Here is an 18243-nt window from a genome sequence, read left to right as displayed (position 1 = left end):
TAAATTGACTTAAAAAATTCCTCTCATCGATTGCTTGAGCATGGTTTGCAACTCCATGTCAGCAAATATAGTAGGTCATTACACTAAGGTTTTTTATTTTTATTTTTGTGACTTATTTTCCATCACTCCCCCTTTCTTTGTGCCACTTCAATTTTTTACGGATTTGAGATTTTTATATTTAATGTATTTTCATAAGCTGACAATTATTTTCTGGAGAAGAGGTGTGATCAATGTATTATATTACTATAATGATTACAGTGTAATATATTTAACAGTAAACTAAATCTTCATAAATGATAATGGATGATAAATAGATGAAGAAGATGGATGTAATGAATTTTCTGGTGACTCTGAAGGAGGCTTGACAAAGGTTTAAGTGTAATTTGGACCTGGAATTGTAATTAGGAATTAAGTGGGCTGACTGGGGGCTAAGGAGGTCTCTGATTAAGGGCAAAGTCACAGTGTAGAACACCACAGAAAACTTCCTTTATTCTGTAATGAAAATATTTTTCTTTTCCTTACCTATCTAGTGTATTTACTCCAAGATCAGATATTAGAATGTAAACAAAGCATATTCAGCACTTTTATAAACTTTATGTAGCATTATTAGCACTTTTTTTTTTCCAAAATGTGTTTGTTTACAGGCAAACAATTTGTAACTGGAAACACAAAATGTGACCTTTCATTTCTGTAAAATACAACTAGAAATTTTTAGGGATGCCTTTTTATTTAAAAAAGTAAGTGACAACAGTCAGTATCTGATTTACTTTGACTCAAATTTTGAAAAATATTAATATTCAAATAAAAAAAAGATTTGCCAGTCTCTAAAACCTAGAATACATGTAATTTTGACTGTCTTCAAATTTTTAACATTCAAAATAATTGAATTATTGACATCAACAGTTGAATGGTGATTTCTCTATTTCTACAAATTATTTGATTATATGCCCTTAAGACAGCAAAATCAATTTGTCCTCTGACACTGTTCTGACTGATACCGTCTGATTGGTCTCACCTTGTCAATGGACAGCACCTTTCTCTAAAGAACAGACTTAATTTGAATTCATTTGAATTCACTGAATTTCTTTCCAGCAGAAACACATATTCTTACAAACCTTTATGGGGAGTTAAATATTTTTTATTTTGTTTAAGTTTTTTTTTTTCCTTTGTTTTTGTTTTGGAGCATTCAAATTGTTTTCTCCTTTGAAAGAAATTGCTCTACTTAAATATCAGATTATTGATGTAAGCAGGTAGATAAGGCCAGTGCTGCAGTCATCTGTGTATCTAAAGTAGTCCATTTGATAGAAGGAGAAACTATTTAGCATGTGATGGTGAGAACAAGGGCCTTATGCTCAGACAATTTGTATTCTGGCTGCCCTTCTTGAACAAACCCTGGGTGCAGTGGCTCCCAGCACTTTGGGAAGCCAAGGTGGGTGGATCACCTGAGGTCAGGAGTTTGAAACAAGCCTAGAAATATGGTGAAATCCCGTCTGTACTAAAAATGCAAAAAAAAAAAAAAAAAAAAATTAGCCAGGCATGATGGCACGTGCCTGTAGTCAGAGGCTGAGGCAAGGGGAATCTCTTGAACCTGGGAGGCAGAGTTTGCAGTGAGCTGAGAACACACTGCACTACAAGCTGGGTGATAGAGGGAGACTCTGTCTCAAAAAGAAAAAGAAAAAGAAAACAATGTCATCCTTGGGAAATCACTTGCTCTACATTAGTATTGGTTTCCTTATTTAATAAAGATTCTGCATGTAGGCTGCCTGGCTAACAGGCACATTATTAGCAGTTCTTTTTAAAATTATTATTAAATTGTCATGTTGAATCTGGTGCCTTGAAGGGTCAAAGATATCAAGTTGATTTATACCAGCCAATTTGAAAATAAAATTAGTAGTTATTTCGTTGAGCTTTCCTTCCCCCCATGGAGAAAACTAAACCCCAGAAATAGCTGTAATTAGTCAAAAGGCTCTCATCAAGTTGGGACCAAAGCAAAAACTAGAAAATCAATATGCTTACCCAGGCCAAAGCAACGTTGCACAGATTTTGTTGTGTTTCAGTGTATCTTTTCTTTTCAGATTGTGTGATGTGAAAAGAATGACCAAATGTACAGAGAGATATGTAAGTGACATTATTTAAGTGACAATGGAGCACCACCAGAACTCTGAGAGTTCATGTGCTGATGGAATTCATCCACAACACAGTGAATGAGACCCTAGAGCTACAAAAGCCCCTTAGAGATACACGCTATCGCAATCCCAAAGCAAAGGTAGGAACACAAAACCTTATGCATATCTTAAATCAGTTTTGAGACAACTATACAAATAACCCATCTAAAAACAAGAACTCTTTCAGCACAGAACATAAAAAACGGCAGTGTTAGGCATGCGGGGCTGTTCATGGAACAGTTCTTACTTTGGTTATTTGTTTTCTATGGTAGTCGGTTTTTGATTCTAGGCATAGATGCATCAGGTTCTTTTACTGGTATGTCACTAGCTATTCATCTCTTCCTTTTGACTCTTCTTGATTCATTTCTGGGATAACCTTTTGATCATCGTTAGGCATCCTGTACAACTTTTCTGCATTGTGAAGCCTATTTCAAACGGCAATTGTTTCTCAATGAGAAGTAATAATGATCACCCGGATAGATAAATTATGAACCTGCTTTACAAGGAATCGATCTCCTTAAATTTAATTACTGAGAGAAGTAGGAGACTGGAGATGTTGGAATAGCTGAGTATTCCAGAGAACAAGGGCATTAGACCAGGCCGGAGAACACCAAGACCCTATTGTGAGGATTCTAAGATGGCCTAGAGGGCCTGAGAATGAAGTCTGAGACTCCTCCTCTTACCAGCAAGGACAAGAGGTGGCCGGGGTCACTGAAAAATGTGCCTCTTGTACATGATTTAAACTTGTGAAGCAGATGGGGATTTAGGAAAACAACATTCTGGGCAAATTCAAGGTTAGAATCAGGGAAATGAGTAAAAAATTTACTCTCTAAAAATAAGACTAGGTGAAGAGAAGTAGCCTCTGTAGAAAGATAAAATTTGTTTAAATCAAATTGGGTAGAGGAAATTTCTAGTTTAATATATGAAAAAGAAAAGTATACACAGTAGTTAAGAAAATAGGCAGAAAAATAACTGTGAGTTCAAAATCCAGCTCTTCAACTTTTGTGAGTTCAAAATCCAGCTCTTCAACTTTTCTACATACTGAACACTTACCCATGGAACTCTTATTATAGATATATATGTATATCTATAATAATACATATTATTAGATATATATAGTAATACATATTATTAGAGAGATATATATTTCCCCATTTTTAAATAGCTCTGACTCATAGTAAATACTTAATAAATGCAAAATGCAGAGAGAGATGTGTCCATGGTTCTCTCAGCTGCTGAGTTATACATGCTCAAAACTTTTAAAGAGGTCAAAGTAGAACAGATGGCAGCCTGGAAATAACTGAAAATAACAGGCCACAAACAAATGAAGGTATAGAACTGGGCCAGTACATAATTGGACCAGATTGGAATGATTATAAAATGACCCAAGAAGTCAGCTTCTGGCCTCAAGGCTTAGACGAAACGACCAACTATGAGGGAAGATGAATGAACAACATGTATATTTCTTTATGTTCACACAGTGCTTCTTTATCAGGTATATCTGTTAAGTTTCATATATTAAAATTTCTGTTTCATGGACAAGGAGTCTAACCAAGAAAAAATAGAATAACTTGCCTAATGTTAAGAAAATTATTTAAGAAACATAAAAAATTAGCTCTGTTGTAGTAGAGCAATTATACAGAAATAATATTCATTCATTCCACAAACATTAAGAAAAGCATCTTAGTCAACAAGACAAATTAACTTTCCTTATAGATAATATTTCTCTACTGTGATATCACAGAATATAAACATGCAGTCATTTGAATAAGTAGTGCCACTCATTTGCTAGATGACATTTGTTGGGCAGAGTGAGGTTGGGACAGGAGATAGTTCTGTGATTATTCCTGCTTGTTAAGCATGAATTTAAATGCATATTTTGCTAAGTATTTAAAAATTCTATTGTATAAAAAGACTCTCTGTTTTTTTCTATTATAGAACTAGGAAAAAGCTTAAGAACCATTTAAGGGCCTTCCATTCAGAGACAATCATCAGTTAAAAATTCTTAACATGTTATTTCAAGCTGCCTAGAGTTGAATGTCTACAAAATATGATGTTTGGGGATACCACATAACCTTGGCAGTAGAGAGTTATGGCAGAAATACGTTGTACTGGTTTTCTGAGATAGGTAGCTGCTTGTGAATGTGCTGAAGATCTTGGAGAACAAAAATGGCCAACTTGGGTGTTTAAAGTCTCAATCTAAGGCATGTATAGAAAACAGACATTTTCTATGACTGCTCTGTTATATCTACATAGGGTTTCATGAAACCAAATTCTAAGTTGTACTCATCAAGTGCCTGAATTACAATGTTAATTGAATTTATAGCCTCTTTAGGTCTCTCATGTTCAGATCAGAAATAAATGGAACTCTAATAATTGGTATTGAGATCTTAAATCCCCAAATCCCAGGGGTGAAGGTAGAAATCTTTTATCCCCGTAGAAGGAGATTTGCTTCCCTGAGACCAAAGATCTTAATAATAATTCTCCCAGAGGCAATTGCCTTGCACAGGCAAGTTGACTCTCCTTAATACTCACTGTATCTGTCTCACTTTTCAAAACCTGTGTTGAGACCCAAATCTGAGTAGGTATCAAAGAGCATAAATACAAAGTCTGAGAAGAGATGGCATACATATAAAAATATTTCAAAATTTGCCAACATATGTAGAAAACTGGGAAGTATGTGTTAGAATGAACTCCAAAGGCATTTGATGAAGGCGAGAAGAATGGAAGGTTGGATTAGCATCGCAGTTACCAGAGTGTTGGGATTCAAAGTTTATGGAAGCAGCTTGAATGAAACCCAGATTGAAAGGCAACATCGCTTCCATTGTTTAAATCACACCCTCCCACCTCTGCCACTGGATTCTGCTGTTTTTGTGTTTTTCGTTGAGTCTCGGAAATTCCTGTTCTAGTCTCAGTATTACTGAACCAAATTTCCTGTTGGAGATACTTTGACTACATCCATATTCTATTAGAGGTCTGAGAACTGTTGCTTGTTTCTCAGCAGGCTTTCTCATGTTGAAATCATTACAAGAATATGCAGGTGTTACTCATGATTTGTGGAATGAGTTTAAGAAATTTTCTTTTAAATTACTCTATTTTTTCTCTAGTTCCATGTGTTTTAACTATATAGAGTAATAGTGGATTTATTCTGTTATCTTTAACCACGAGATATTTTAAATAAGAACAGAGGCTTAGTGAGATTAAGTAGTTTGACCAAATGCACACAGCAGCTGCGAATTAAAAACTTGTCTGTCTGAATCCATAATATTTTTTATTAGAAAAAAAAAACCCTGTCTTTAGCCAGGGGACAAAACTTACATTCCAGCATGTGACAAGACTAGGGATCTTACTAAACTTTTTGGCATGAGCATTGGCAATGGGAAATGTCCTAACCTCACAGATAATGCCATCTAGCTTAGCATCTCTAAAATTGCATTCAAGCTGGGACTTAAGTTTCAGGCTTAATAAGATTAAGAAGAAAATATTTAGAATTAAAGTAATGCTAGTGACACAGTGACATCAAATTTAAAATTTCTTCTTTTGAACTCTAGCTTATCTATTTATTTATTTTATAGTACTCTTCTCTGCTTCCTACTCTGTCTTTTCCTCCAAACAGGACTGCACAGTGCAGCAACCAAATATAAACATCACAAATTATATATGCAAATCTACCTTTATCTGTGACTATTATCCACACTACGTGAAGCAGCATGGATTTAAAGGAAAATGATGCAAATGGGGAAAACACCTTACTGCTTTTTAGTTTTGCTTACCTCAGGCTCAACATCTTTCAACTCCCGTTTTAATGTCTGCAAAATGAGAATAACATTCTGCAGCGTTGTGGAAGATTAACCATGCTTGGTATAAAGCATTCACACACCATTAATATTAACACTGAACTACGTATATAATCTAGGGCACCTTGACCTTTTGGAATTTGTTTTCTCACCTTCTAAACATAAACAGTCCCATTTATGCATAGAGTGTTGTTGTGACAATTAAATGCAATACAACCAGCACTCTCAGGAACGAAGTGTAAAATTGATACAAACGCCCATTACTGTCTCTATACAACTCACATATCTTTCACAAGGAAGTGAAAAAGGAGAGCAAAACATTCATTTGACCCAGAAGGGATTATTTTCATTTTGTGGTCTCCAAATGATGAGGTTTAAATGTCATTCCTGAAACAGGTGTAGTTAGAGGTCTTGCTGAAGATAAAAGCAAAACATACAGTAGATACAGTAGATGAGAGAGTAATTCACAAGCCGTGCCTCCTTGACGTAAAAAGTTCTACAATATGTCTACTGGGGGATATAGAAAGAGTAGGTACTTTCATTGCCTTTTATAAAGTAGTTAGGAGGCAAAGTAAAGTGGACATTTTTATAACATTTATGACAGGCATTATGGCAAATTATATCAGAAGCCTTCAATAATGTATTACCTTTAACCCAAGAAACTTTTGTCGATCACTAAGAAAATAATCAAGGTTTTATGCACAGATTCCCCTCAATGTAACTAAACAAAATTATTATAAAATTTAAAATAGTATAAATGTTATAACCTAGAGTGTAACATAAATATCCATACATTTAAACTGAGATAAATAAATACTAGAATAAACATATAAATAGGGGAGAATAAGCAAATTTCCCATGTAGAATAATTCCAAATAATTTGTTACCTCAGAAACTATCTTGGGAGCAATGATCAAGGTTAGCATCGTTAGTGACAAGTCATGGTCATAGTATGGACCCTTGATACGATGTGATGGAATGACACTTTACCTCTGTGGTCTTCCTCCCAGAAGCCCATTCATTACTCCAGTCTAATCATAAGAGAATCATCAGACTCATTTCGATTCAGGGACGTTTTACAAAATATCTGACTAGTACTGCTCAACATTGTCAAGTGCATCAAAAACATGGAAAGTCTGAGAAACGGTCACAATTATTAGTCCTTTTAACCAGAGGACTGTTAGGCTCTAATTAATTAGAGTCTGTTTAGGCTCTGAATAAGAGCCTCAATACTAAATACTACATAAAACATTACATACGAAATGTAATGTAGCATCCTAGATGAGGTCATGGAACAATAAAAAAACATTAGGTAAGGTTTAAGGAAGTTAAAATAAAAAAATGGACTTTGGTTAATAATAATAATAATTCAATATTGGTTAACTAAATGTGACATATGTACCTTAATAGTATCAGAAGTTGCTAATAGGAGAAACCGTATATATGAAAATTCTGTATTATCTTCACAAGAATTCTGTGACTCTAAAACTGTCCTAAAATAATAAAGGTTATTAAAAAATAAAAGTTAGAAACATTGAATTATAAATAATATAGTCTATTCACTAGTAGAAAAAATATTTGTCTTCCAAATGTTTAAGAGTGATAAATCTGTACTATAGGATTATCAATAATTTTAAATTTTTGCATATTTTATATATATACAAATGCAGGAATAGAATTTTAGTTAAAATATATACTATAGGATTATGAATAGCTGTAAATTTTTCATATATATATATAAATATACAAATAGGATTGTGTTAGTCAAGAAACTTAATAACTTTACTAACTTTGACCCATCAAGTCAGTTTACAGGAATTTATTCTAAGGAAAAATAAAATATAAGTATAAAGTACAGGCTTATATACATTTTCTAACACCTTAACAATTAGAAATAATCTCAAAAAAATTGATTTTTAAGGTAATACATTGAGAAAAGACAGTCATTAAAAATATTTTTTCAAAAAAACCCAGAAATTATGGTAGAGAAGAATGCTTTTAACAATTTTAAGATACAAAGAGCAGTCAAGTATATACACTAAATGCTCACAATGAAAAATGTGCTCAGATTCATATTAGGAAAAAAAATAGAAGAAAAGGTAAGGTTTTGCCCACCTATCAGCTTGTCAACCTTTCCTGGTTTGCTTATACCTCAGTGTCCTGGGGGAGGGAGTCTGTCATTAGAGATTAATTTTAAAGGCTTCCAAATGGCTGTGTCCAATGAGATGTACTGGTGGGAGATTGGAAGGTGGGAAGGGAGGTGAGGCCAAAGTTATTTCTTCCCTTCCTTTTCTGCCTTGCACAGCATCTCAAGTTGCCAGTAAATCTCCTCTTTAAATTACAGTTATGCCAGGGTTCTGGGCTCCAATAAAATCTCCCCCTTCCCTATATCCCTCCAATCTAAGGGCAATATTGTCTGTTGCTATTGTTAATCTCTTGGTAGCTTAAGATCTGCTGTTTGAAACTCTTTCATCTTCTGTGTAATTCATCCTGTGCATTGAATTCCTTCTTTTTAAATACTCAGAGTTAATTCTATCTGTTTGATTGTGTCCCTACTTACATAGAAACAAAATTACACTTGTTAATTTGGGGTGATATGTTTGTTGATATAAGTTCAAAAATGGAATCATTAAAGACCTTATCATATTTAACAATCCATTGTTTCTCAATAAGATTTTGGAGTATTTATTCCATCAGAACTGCATGTTGTTCTCATCTCTATGTATATATGGTTATTGTAGATGGTTGTCTTCCCATTAGCTGTTATAACTAGCTATTTTATATATATGTGTGTGTGTGTGTGTGTGTGTGTGTGTGTGTGTGTGTTCAGAATTCTCAGGGTAGACTTATTTTTCTTCCTCTGGATAGACTATTGAGACAGGTCCACATCTCCTCTATGTCTGAGGTACAGATTTTTTAAATACGTCTAGCACCGGTGGTTGAGTGGTAGAATTCTCACCTGCCATGAGGGAGGTCCAGGCTCGGTTCCCCCGTGAATGCAACTGAAATTTTGTGCAGCACACCAACATGGCACATATATACATATGTAACAAACCTGCATGTTGTGCACATGTACCCTAGAACTTAAAGTATAATAAAAAAATTTTTTTGTTAAAGCTATTTTCCTTATTGTTGTATATCCATACATATATGAGAAATATGTGTATATTATATATATAAATATATAATAGAAATGGATTTGATTATTTATGTCAAACAACTTACTCTTTTGCAATAAAGTTTTATTTTATACTCTAGGATTCTGAAAAATTTCTGTGCTGCCCCTCATCTGACAATTTTCAATATAAATTATAGTTTAAGAATATAGGTTTGGAGTCAAAGATGCATAAATTCGAGCGTCAGTTTGGGCACTTTATGAAGTACTTCATAGACAAAAAGATACCCTCTTCATGTTTGACTTCTACCTATATAACTTGATAATTTCTACTAATAGATATCCTAATATTGATCAATGTTTTACCTCAGAAAGATTGAAATAGATGTATTAATTTCTTCTAGTTAAAATGCATATTTGTTCTTTTTTATTTATAATAGCTTTTCTCTGTAAGCTTATATTCTGTAAAAATCATTCACACATGTTTAAGATGGAAAAACCCTGTAAGTTATTTGATGCCTGCAAAACTGCTCTCATAGATGTTTCATGAAGTCTGTTTCCCTTGCATCAGTACCTTTTTCTGCAGGGACACCAGGACCTGATTTCTTTACATCAATTATAACTACTCAACATTAAACATTCATTCCTCAAGTATTTATTAAATACTTAATCGGTGTCAAAGATTGTTTTACACATTGGGAATACAGTAATAAGAAAAATACATTTAAAATTTCTATACCTCAGGCATAGACAGAGGAGATATGCACAGGCCTCAATAGTCTATGAAGAGGAAGGAAAAAAGCCCACCCTGAGAATTCTTAAACACATTCTCGAGTTTTTTTTTTTTTTTTTTTCTGAGACACAGTCTCACTCTGTCGCCAGGGCTGGAATGCAGTGGCGCCATCCCAGTTTGCTGCAACCTCCGCCTCCTGGGTTCAAGCGATTCTCCTGCCTCAGCCTCCTGAGTAGCTAGGATTACAGGTACCTGCCACTGCACCCAGCTAATTTTTTGTATTTTTAGTAGAGACAGGGTTTCACCATGTTGGCCAGGCTGGTCTTGAACTCCTGACCTCATGATTCATCCGCCTTGGCCTCCCAAAGTGCTGGGATTACAGGCGCGAGCCACCGCGCCCGGCCTCAAGTTGACTTTTATAATTGAATTCACATTACCCATATGCTCTTATTCTCACACATAAAAATGAAAATTAAGTTTAGAAGAAGTCTCAAACTAGTTATGTCAAAGTAATCAAGTGCATTTTTTATCTAAAGGCAAACGTTGAATACTGGCTCTAAAAATAAAGTTCCATTAAATATAAGCTCATAATTTCATAATTTTAAAAAATGCTAGGTAGGCTCTCAATGTAGAATCTCCTCACCCCCATGAATGATAGTAGACAAATAAACTGCAAAATAAATCTCAAAAACCTGTACTTATCAGAGTTCTCAGACATAAACTATTAATATTTCAAAGTATGTTTAAAATTACATAAGCAATAAAAGGATGATGATAGAGCAGAGAATTACCAGAAGAGTTCAAGTATATTTTAAAAGTTAAAAAGAATTTCTAGAAATTAAAAATTTAATATTTGACATAATACAGTCATTGGATTCATTAAATGAGCAAATTAAACATATATGAAAAATAAATTAGAGCAGAAAAATATTTCAGAATGTAGCAGCAAGAAGCAAAAAACAGAAATTATGCAAAAAATCAAACAAATGGACAATTAAGAAAGAGTCTTCAGGACATAATTAAGTAGAATTCAGAGGGAAAGCAAATACAGGGGCAATGAAATTGACCATATTCCAGAACTGATAATAATAAGTAACCCTGAAATTCATAAAGTTTAGTCAACTTTATGAATAAATAGAAATAAATTCATAATAAGAAATTCATAAATAAGAAGTTTGCTCTCAGGCTACAGAACATAAGAAAATAAACCTTGGAGGAATAGCAACTAAAATTCTATCAATATAGATACTGAAAATACATGAATTTTGGAGCTATTTTAAAATGTGAAGTGCACTTGACTATATGATAGTTTGAATATGGAATGTTAGAAAGAGTGAGGTACCAATGGTGGCAGTTAGGTCTGTAACTTGCTTCACTGACTGGATGTGGAAACCACTCTCTGATATAAGAAACAATGGGAAGGAATCCAATCTGGTGTGCAAAGCAGAAGAAAGCAAATAAATAGGGGTCGAGGAATATTGTCTTTGAGGTGCTTATGTTTATTCAAATTGAGAAATCAAGCAGTCAGGTAGCTATACAGGTAAGGGATAATCAAAGGAAGCTCTTAAGCATGAATTTATATTTGAGAGTAATCAGCATCAAGGTGGTGATTAAAATGTTGGGAAAGCATAAAATTGTCTGGGAACAGATTATAGAGAAGGAAAGTTGAAGGTTTGGGGAAAAATGTTAAGGGACTCTAAAATCTAATGGCTAAATGTTGAAGAAGCCTATAAAGATAATCATAAAATGGGAACAAACAGAGATGGATAAAATAGTGACATTTTCATTCTGGATAAGCCTGGAGTACATGGTGTAATTGAAACCAGGTGTGTTTCGAGAAAGAAGAAATAGAAAAATCAATATGAGGAATAAAAAAGATGCCCTTTGGATTTAGCAAGCTGGAGGTAGTTCATGAATTTATCAAAATGTGTTTCAGTTGGGTGGATCAGGGAAACAGCCACTCTGGAAAGAGATGAGGGGTTAGAGGGAAATGAATGAATGTGGACAATAAATTGGAAAATTATTTCAAAAAAATTACTGTCAAAGGGAGATTTATGAAGGGTATTGGTTCACAGAAAAGTTTGTTTCAAATGTCCATATATACATATGTTTATGGGGTTGGAAAAAAGAAGAGTAATAAATATCGTGATAATGCTAATAATAGGAAAGTGTTGGAGTCCAGGGCGCAAGTGGAGGGATTTTAACTACACCAATCAGTAATATGTTCTCTATCACAGTAATTCTCAAAGTACAGTTTTCAGACCAGCAACATCAGCATCACTTTGGAATGCTTTACAAGTTAGAGTAGGGACCAGCAATCAATGATTTAACAAACTCTCCAGGTAATTCTGACGCATGCTAAAGTTTGAAACTTACCGATCTATTGCAACAAAACAGAGAAGGAAAGGATGAGTGTGATGTAACCAAGGTTTATGTGTTTACTGAATGGAAGTAAAGAGATTTCCCATCTGATAGCTTACATATTCTTAGTTAAGAAGGAGACATCGGTAATATTGAAAGAGGAAATGAGTTGGTCACATTTCAAGGAGGAAAAAAAATGTTTCATTCAGAGAATGAGTTGACTAACCTATTACATTTTCCTGGGGAAACTGAGGTCCTGTTTGAGGTTTGCAATCATTAAATAATAGTGATACTCACACTGTTGTGTAAACTTTTCCAGTATTTTTAAGAAGTTCATTTGAAAATGGGAAAATAGATACTATTATCTGTTACTGTATAATTTAAATGTCAATGATAAAAAGGTATGTCCAAGAGTAATAGTGGAATGATAGACTCTAAAATTCAAGTTGAATAAGAAAATAATTAAAAGTAAATAGTGCTGGAAATTAAGCAAACGTATATTTCTTTTTTATTATACTTTAATTTCTGGGGTACGCGTGCACAACGTGCAGCTTTGTTACATAGGTATACATGTGCCGTGTGGTTTGCTGCACCCATGAACTCATCATTTACATTAGGTATTTCTCCTAATACTATCCCTCCCCCAGCCCCTCACCCTCTGCAAGGCCCCTGTGTGTGACGTTTCCCTCCCTGTGTCCATGTGTTCTCATTGTTCAACTCCCACTTATCAGTGAGAACATGCAGTGTTTGGTTTTCCCTTCTTGTGTTACTTTGTTAAGAATGATGGTTTCCAGTTTCATCCATGTTCCATCCTTTTTTATGGCTGCATAGTATTCCATGGTGTATATGTGCCACATTTCCTTTATCCAGTCAATCATTGATGGGCATTTGGGTTTAGTTCCAAGACTTTGCAATTGTGAATAGTGCTGCAGTAAACATACATGTGCATGTGTCTTTATAGTAGCATGATTTATAATCCTTTTGGTATATACCCAGTAATGGGACTGCTGGGTCAAATGGTATTTCTAGTTCTAGATCCTTGAGGAATTGCCACACTGTCTTCCACAATGGTTGAACTAATTTACATTCCCACCAACAGGGTAAAAGCATTCCTATTTCTCCACATCCTCTCCAGCATCTGCTGTTTCCTGACTTTTTAATGATCGCCATTCTAACTGGTATGAGATGGTATCTCACTGCGTTTTTGATTGAGCAAATGTACACTTTATGAGGAGTTGATCAAGTAAAATTCAAAGCGAGCTGGTTGAATTAGAAAGCTGATTAAGTGAATTGGTGCTCTTACAGTTGGAGTTTTTTCAGGTTTTTAGAGTGTAACCTGTGGGTGGGTGCTAAGTTGAAGTCAAGAAATCCACTGAAGATGGCCAGAAAATTGGAAGAATTATTTGTAGTAGATAACCAGCCATGATGATGGATCCTGATGATTCTTGATTTCTGGTTTTTACAGCCTTGTGCACTTTCTTCCTGATATGGTTTGGCTATGTCCCCACTGAAATCTTATCTTGAATTCCCACATGTTGTGGGAGGGACCTGGTAGGAGGTAACTGAATCATGGGGGCAGGTCTTTCCCATGCTGTTCTCATAATAGTGAACAAGTCTCACAATACCTGATGGTTATAGAAAGGGGAGTTTCCCCGAACAAGTACTCCTTTTTTGGCCTGCTGCCAACCACATAAGATGTGACTTGCTCTCCTTGCCTTCTGCTGTGATGGTGAGGCCTTCCCAGTCACGTAGAACTGTAAGTCCAATTAAACCTCTTTGTTTTGTAAATTGCCCAGTCTCGGGTATGTCTTTATCAGCAGCATGAAAACAAACTAATACCATAAATTTGTATCAGTAGAGTGGAGTGCTGCTGAAAAGATGCCTGAAAATGTGGAAGTGACTTTGGAACTGGGTAACAGGCAGAGGTTGAAACTGTTTGGAGGGCTCAGAAGAAGACAAGCATTTGAAAAGACTAATACGCCTCCCATAGTGAATCATGGCCAATCTGCATGACCAAGTGAACATTGAAGAAGTGATAGTGTGTGATTTTTGAGGTATTGCCTTTTTTTTATAATTTATTTTGCCTAACTTAAGTTAGCCACTGGTCATGTAAACAATCCAGCAGCTCCCTAGAGAGGTCTGTGGTGAGAAACTGACATCTCCTGACAAATGCAGGAAGGAACTTGCCAGTCATATGAGAGAGCCCTTTGGAATTGGATCCTCCAGTCCCTGTCAAGCCTTCAAATGACTGCAGCCCCAGTTGACATCTGATTGAAATTGATGAGAGCCCTCAAGCCAGAACCACACAACCAAGTTACTCCCTAATTTCTGACCCACAGGGAATATAAGAGATAATGTATGTTTATTGTTATATTGTGCCACAAAATTTTGGAACAATTTGTTATACAACAATAGAAAACTAATGCAGCATTCATGTAAATATTGTGGTCGTGTATTATGATTACAAGGAAAAACATGGAATAAAAAGAATTAACCAGTTTCTAAAATCTTTTAAAAAATATTACATCTTGCATAGATTATTACGGAAAACCAGGAAAGGGAAGGGGGAGGGAGTGGTATTCAAGTTAATTTTATGAAGTGGTGATGAGAATTATTTTGTGTGTGTGTGTGTGTGTGTGTACGTGCACGCGTGTGTGTGTGAGCAACAAGGCTGTTTATTTCACCTGGGTGCAGGTGGGCTGAGTCTGAAAAGAGAGTCAGCAAAGGGAGATAGGGGTGGGGCCGTTTTATAGGATTTGGATAGGTAGTGGAAAATTACAGTCAAAGGGGGTGGTTCTCCGGCAGGCAGGGGGGCAGTCCCAAGGTGTTCAGTGGGGGAGCTTCTGACTCAGGAGAAGGAATTTCACAAGGTAATGTCATCAGTTAAGGCAGGAACAGGCCATTTTCTCTTCTTTTCTGATTCTTCAGTTACTTCAGGCCATCTGGATGTATACGTGCAGGCTTGGGCTCAGAGGCCTGACATTCCTGTCTTCTTATGTTAATAAGAAAAATAAAATGAAATAGTGGTAAAGTGTTGGGGTGGCGAAAATTATGGGGGGTGGTATGGAGAGATAATAGGTGATGTTTCTCAGGGCTGCTTCAAGTGGGATTAGGGGCGGCATGGGAGCCTGGAGTGGGAGAGACTAAGCTGAAGGAAGATTTTGTGGTAAGGGGCGATATTGTGGGGTTGTTAAAAGGAGCATTTGTCATATAGAATGATTGGCGATGGCCTGGATGCAGTTTAGTGTGAACTGAGAAACTAAAAGGAAGACATAAGGTCCGAATTAAGAGAAGGAGAAAAACAGGTATTAAACGACTAAGAATTGGGAGGACCCAGGACATCCAATTAGAGTATGCCAAATGGGGTTCAGTGTAATTACTTGTTTGGTTGGCGAGTTTTCAGGCTCTATTCTTGACAGAGTCCTCTTTTTTAAGTTGGAGGCTCGGCTTGATGAGGTGTGTTTTTAAAAGACCATTAGTCTATTCTACCTTTCCTGAAGATTGAGGATGGTAAGAGGTATGAGGGTTTTACTGAATACCAAGAGCCTGAGAAACTGCTTAGGTGATTTGACTAATAAAGGCCGGTCCGTTATCAGACTGTATAGAGGTGGGAAGGAAACTGAGGAATTATGTCTGACAGAAGGGAAGAAATGACCATGGTAGCCTTCTCAGACCCTGTGGGAAAGACCTCTACCCTTCCAGTGAAAGTGTCTATTTTAGTATTTTAGTTTCCTGACTTGGGGCATGTGAGTGAGTAAAGTCAATTTGCCAGTCCTGGGTGGGGGCAAATCCTCAAGCTTGATGTGTAGGGAAGGGCAGGGGGCCTGAGAAATCCCTGAGGAGTAGTGGAATAGCAGATGGAACATTGAGAAGTGATTTCCTTGAGGACAGATTTCCACGATAGAAAGGAAATGTGAGGTTCTAAGAGATGAGCTAGCAGCTTGTAACCCACATGGAAGAGGTTATGAAATGATGATGGAATAGAATGGGCCTGTGAGGCTGGAAGGAGATATTTTCCTTGGTCCAGGAACCATTTGTCTTGTGTGGGAAGAGACTGATAGGTGGAAGTTTCAGTGGGGGAGTAGGTGGGAGTGACCGATGAGAAGGAGCAAAACTGGCCATGAGGGACAGAAGTTGGAAGTTAGCTGCTTTATTAGCCACCTTATCAGCATAAGTATTGCCCTAAGTGAAGAATGATGGGATCTGACGCCTTTTGATGGCCCTTGCAGTGAACGACTCCAGCTTCCTTTGGAAGTAAAGTGGCCTTGAGAAGAGTTTTTATTAAAGAGGCATTAATGATGGAGGACCCTTGGGTAGTGAGGAAACCTCCTTTTGACTATATAACAGTGTGATGGTGCAGGATATGGAAGGCATATTTAGAGTCAGTATAAATATTGTAGTCCTTTTGTAAGAGTGAGGGCTTGAGTTAAGGCAATGAGTTCAGCTTGCTGAGAGGTAGTGGAGGGGGGCAGAAAGTATATGCATCAGGTGTGAGGAAGAAAATAGACTTTTCAAGTTATGAGAACTATAGAGAGTAAGTTGAGCATAGTTTGTGATTTTGAGGGCCCCTAAAAGTATTAAAGCAGCAGCAGCCGCTGCATGCAGACATGAAGGCTAGGCTACAACAGTAAAGTCAAGTTGTTTGTACAAAAAGGCTACAGGGCATGGTCCCGGCTCTTGTGTAAGAATTCCGACCACACAGCCCTGCACTTCGGTGTGTGTAATGAAAAAGGTTGGGATGAGTTAGGGAGAGCTAGTGTGGGAGCAACTTTATGGGCTGTTTTTTAAGGAATGGAAAGGGGAATGGGGAAAGGATTTGGGATTTGTGGGGTCAGTTAGGTTTATCTAGAACAGAATAATGTGTTGTGGAGGGAGGTATTGAGGATAGCAGAGTATATGGGCTTGCCACCATGGGGTGGATAGGCAAGAGAGTTTGGTTGATAAAGCACAGATCCTGAACTAACCTGTAAGGTTTGTCTGGTTTTAGGACAGGTAAAATGGGGGAATTGTAAGGAGAGTTTATAGACTTTAAAAGGCCATGCTGTAACAGGCGAGTGATGACAGGCTTCAATCCTTTTAAAGCGTGCTGCAGGATGGGATATTGGTGTTGAGCAGGGTAAGGGTGATTAGGTTTTAATGGGATGGTAAGGGATGCATGATCAGTCACCAAGGAGACAGTAGAGGTGTCCCATGCTTGTGGATTAAGGTGGGGAGATAATCTTATAGGATAGACAAATCGAAAGTGTCATTCTCTGGCAACTTGGAACTACTGTTGAGTTTGCACTGGGGCCAAGAGGTATTGCAGAAGAAAATAAAGCACTTAAGTTTTAGGTCAGGTGTGAGTTGAAGAGGTATTAAGTTCTTGAGAACACAGGCTAAGGGAGAAGAAGGGAGAATGGAGGATGGAAGGTTGCCCATAGTGAAGGAGGTAAGTTTAAAGGGAAAGTTGAGTCCATGACCGGCTCCGGAGTTTTGGGTCCATGGATAAAATGTGTCTCCTTTGTCTCTACTAGAGAGGAGAAATGTAACCGGAAGGACCAGTAGACTGAAGTGTAGTGAGACAGAGAGATTGAAGGGTAGCAAGAGAGGCTGGAGAAGAGAGTGAAAAGACCCCATACCCGATTTGAAATTCATGAGATGTTCTTTGGACTGGTTGGTGTGAGGACCTGAGATCGTAGGTGGATCTCCTCACAGAGTGAGGGCAAGGACAGGGGACCAGTCTCCGGAAGGAGTCCTCCTGTCCTGGGTCTTCGGCAGGAAATGTCACGTGTGTCCGCGTGAAGAGACAACCAAACAGGCTTTGTGTGAGCAACAAGGCTGTTTATTTCACCTGGGTGCAGGCAGGCTGAGTCCGAAAAGAGAGTCAGCCGATGAGAATTCTTTAGATTTCTGTTTTCTTTTCTTTTTTTTTTTAAATTTATTTATTATTATTATACTTTAAGTTGTAGGGTACATGTGCATAACGTGCAGGTTTGTTACATATGTATACTTGTGCCATGTTGGTGTGCTGCACCCATCAACTCGTCATTTACATCAGGTATAACTCCCAATGCAATCCCTCCCCACTCCCCA

General features: G+C 36.8%; 1 protein-coding gene and 1 long non-coding RNA gene across 3 annotated transcripts in view; one reads left to right on the top strand and one right to left on the bottom strand.

The window, feature by feature from the left end:
- The window catches only part of LRATD1 (LRAT domain containing 1), a 912369-nt gene that overhangs the window by 287394 nt on the left and 606732 nt on the right, over window positions 1–18243 (top strand). The window lies entirely within an intron of this gene.
- LOC126933860 (uncharacterized) overlaps window positions 1–18243 on the bottom strand; it is a 281689-nt gene that overhangs the window by 174064 nt on the left and 89382 nt on the right. The window lies entirely within an intron of this gene.

Source organism: Macaca thibetana, chromosome 13 (assembly GCF_024542745.1).
Source record: "Macaca thibetana thibetana isolate TM-01 chromosome 13, ASM2454274v1, whole genome shotgun sequence".
NCBI lineage: Eukaryota > Metazoa > Chordata > Mammalia > Primates > Cercopithecidae > Macaca > Macaca thibetana.
This window is presented reverse-complemented; position numbering and strand designations above follow the sequence as displayed.